This window comes from Rhincodon typus, chromosome 1 (assembly GCF_021869965.1).
Source record: "Rhincodon typus isolate 14 chromosome 1, sRhiTyp1.1, whole genome shotgun sequence".
Classification (NCBI taxonomy): Eukaryota; Metazoa; Chordata; class Chondrichthyes; order Orectolobiformes; family Rhincodontidae; genus Rhincodon; species Rhincodon typus.
In genome coordinates this window covers 159,688,869-159,692,247 of record NC_063332.1, presented here as the reverse complement: position 1 = coordinate 159,692,247, position 3,379 = coordinate 159,688,869, and the positions used below count along the sequence as shown (strand labels likewise).

The 3,379-nt window shown below is 35.8% G+C and overlaps 1 protein-coding gene across 1 annotated transcript in view; it reads left to right on the top strand.

Annotated features, from left to right (window-relative positions):
• LOC125485749 (TBC1 domain family member 14-like) overlaps positions 1 to 1,347 on the top strand; it is a 32,294-nt gene extending 30,947 nt beyond the window's left edge. Inside the window, exon 8 of the mRNA XM_048610104.1 lies at positions 1 to 1,347. This exon is cut by the window's left edge and continues 2,607 nt beyond it. The gene's annotated coding sequence lies outside the window, so the exon portion shown is untranslated.
• Positions 1,348 to 3,379: the final 2,032 nt, after the last annotated feature.

The following is a 3,379-nucleotide window of genomic DNA, read 5'->3' as shown; positions in this document are numbered from 1 at the left end:
TCCATTTTTTTTGCATCTCTGAAGATAAGGAAACTCAGGTTTATGAGCAGAAAGATGTGATGAACTCTGAGTCTCAATGTCATTTTAGCTTGTGTACATGTGGCCTGAGATTTCCTTTTTGAGGAATGTAGATGTCACAATCAACTGTTTCACACTTGTGATCATTATGCAAACTAGTCAGTAAATTAACATGTTTTAGGACTATAAGAAGTAGAGATGAGGCAGCACCAAATCATTCCCAAATTGAAAAGACAACATACAAAACTGATCCTATACTTGAAAACTTTGCTTGTAACCAAACCGAGCAAGAGATTCTATATTTTTCAGGTTTGAAATTTTAATTAAAACAAAATGTATGTAACATTACGCAAAAGTACAGGAATAGTTTTATTTTGGGTAATGTGCAAAGTCAGCTAGGTTAAAATTAATTTTTTATCTGGCTTTAAATTTCTTTGAAAAACTGAAGATACAGGCAAGCAGGACCATTATCTCGATAGAGCTAACAGTGAACTATAAACTAAGCCGCTATTTCCCCACTGACTGCTGTAGGAGATACGAATGGAATGATATTGAAAGCCAGTTAGCAGAAGGTAACTTATTTGCACTTGTGTAGTAAATACATTATATAAAGCATGTCTAACTTGTACTTGTTAAGCTACTTTTTTTCAGTTTTTGGCGCATCGATGCGAGTCATCACAAAGATTTATTGTGGTAGTATGAAGAGTTAAATGCTGCAATAATAAAATACTTGCACAGTTTCTTTTTGAGAGAATTTATCATGAAATATCCCTCATTTGGGGTGCTGTTGAGAATAACATTTTCCTTAATTTGGTTAGATTTGAGGTACTTAGTGACAGAACAATGCAATTGTGATGTGTATATAAATCTCAATCAAATTAGATTGTTTCAAGTTGTACAGATTGAAATGTTTAAAGACTGTTTGTTTATATCTGTTTTGGATGATCATGCTCAGTACCTTTTCATTTTCTCTGCACTGTGATTTATTTCTTACACTTTTTTTTGAGATGGGTGACACTCCTGACTTTTGTTGTTTCTGCTGTTTTGACACTGGAAGTGATTTTAACTGCTTTAATTGTATAATCACTGGAATCTAATTGACATTGTTTCAACTTTATGAACTAATATTTAAAGTGCACCTGCAGTTTTTAATAATGGTACATACCCTTTTAATCTTTATGGTATGTTCGGTTGTAAACTGAGCAGACTGGAGAGTGTTTATTCAGCCAATTGTGAAAGAAGCTATAATTACAGAATATAAAATTTTCCTTCAAATGTAAATAAGATGTTTTCCTAAAAGATCTCTAAATAAAGAAATAGTGAAATGTTTGACATTGTATGTTTTTGATCTCATTCTGTAGTTCCAAAACATTTCTTTATAATAAAGTTCAGATGCTGTTCAGGAGCTGAGTTTAAACAAAAGCAATGAGATAGTTAAAGTCATCAATATGCCAATATCCGTAACGTCAGGGCTTAGTTCAAAAGATGGAATCAGCTATCATGACAGTGGCTTCAGCAAGTCTTTGGCAGCTTGTACTTAAGTTCAACCATCACCATATCACTCGCCAAATGCAGCATTGTATTCTTTTCAGTCTCCTTATAGATCCTGTACTTGAATTTTTGTAACATTGCTTTATCATTTTTGTTAAACTACATGTTAAACTTGCAATGTAAAAGTCTGAAGCTTGGCTTTTATTAAATGCCTGTCAGGTGATAAATTGCTTGTTATACTCTACAATGGCATTCAGTTTCCTTGGTCTAAGGACACGTTAATCATTACAAAGAGCAATCAAAGTGGAGGTTACTGATAAAAAACCAATTTGCCAATTTTTTTGTCTTTTCTGTCTACATGCAATGCAATTAGTGTAGATTATTCTTACAGTTTTTCTGTAACTTTATTGAGGCTCTTATCTTCTCAGGTCTCAGAGTAAGGTAGATAACTGAAATAACTGTTCATTTAAAGATGGAACTTACCGTCTAACCTCAACTGTTCGACTTGTGACTTCACCCTGATGAAAGAGCTGTGCTCTCGCAGCTCATGGATGCAAATAAACCTGTTGGACTATAACCTCGTGTCGTGTGACTTATGACCTTGTCCACCTCAGTCCAACGTTAGGACTTCCACATCGTGTACATTAGCTCACACCTGGAGCTTCACTTCATTGCTTCTATTTCCAGGAAAAAAAGCACAGCCACCTTAAATGATTCAATGTCGCTGTGATTCAAAGATGGCGACAGTTAAATTGTAAATGCGAGTTCTGCCTTTGGCCGATTATTGTTAGCTCAGTGTTTGGACACATCAGAGGCAAAATTGCGCATTCAAGCCCCACTCCAGGTGTATATTTGCTAAGGCTTGCTGATAATTCAGTGCAGACCTGGGTGGTGTAATTCCTGGATGCGCTGTCATTTGCATGAAACATAAACCAAAGCTTTATCTACCCATTTATAAGAATTGAAGAATGAAAGGTGAAGTGTCCCATGTCTTTAACCAGCATTTATCCCTCAACCAAAACAACTGAAAAATCAAGTTATCTGGTAGAGTGTCTAACTGCTGTGGGGAAGAGGCTGGTCAACATAAGGTGGTTAATGTTTGCTTGTATTTGATATGTAGTCATTTTAACATTGTAGATAAGTGACAACGAAGCACTGCAGTTCTGGGCACATAGATGTAACAATGCCATTCTGTTTGCTTAGAGGAAGAGGTGGGATGTATAGCAGGTGATATTCCAGCAGAGAGCAACTATTTTTACTTGTTGCTAACCTCAAAATCTCTTCTGGAGAAAACCGAACTTAACTGGACTTCCAACTTGGTGGAAATTCTATTGAGTTGGCCTATCCAATTTTGCACAATCCTAAACCACAGAGAGGCCATTTGGTTCATTCTGTTGTATCAGACTTTTCTGAGTAGCTATCCAGTTTGTCCTACTACCCTGTCCTTACCTCATGGCCTACAAATTATTCCTCATGCATTAACTTCCCTTACTGAACATTCCTTTTAATGCTTCCACAATTTCAGTTCATAAATTACGTACACTATTTTCGTATCAGACAATACTAAAAACTGATGTGATTTTTTTCTTTTAAACTTCCACAATATCTCCATTCTCCTGTAAAATTTGAACACAGTTGCCAAGTTGTATGCTGATAGTATCCTTGAGTCAGTCACCTGATTACATTTGTAATAACATGGCTACAATAGCTTCTGATGCATTTAATCTAAAACTTAGCTGTCTAAAAGTTAGTACCAGAATAACATTAAAACACCTTTCCCACCATGAAGGAATTGTACAGTGCAAGATCAAGCTGTGGCAAGAATCTGACAGCATGCGGACCAGCTTGAGATATGACTTGGGTTTTGCTA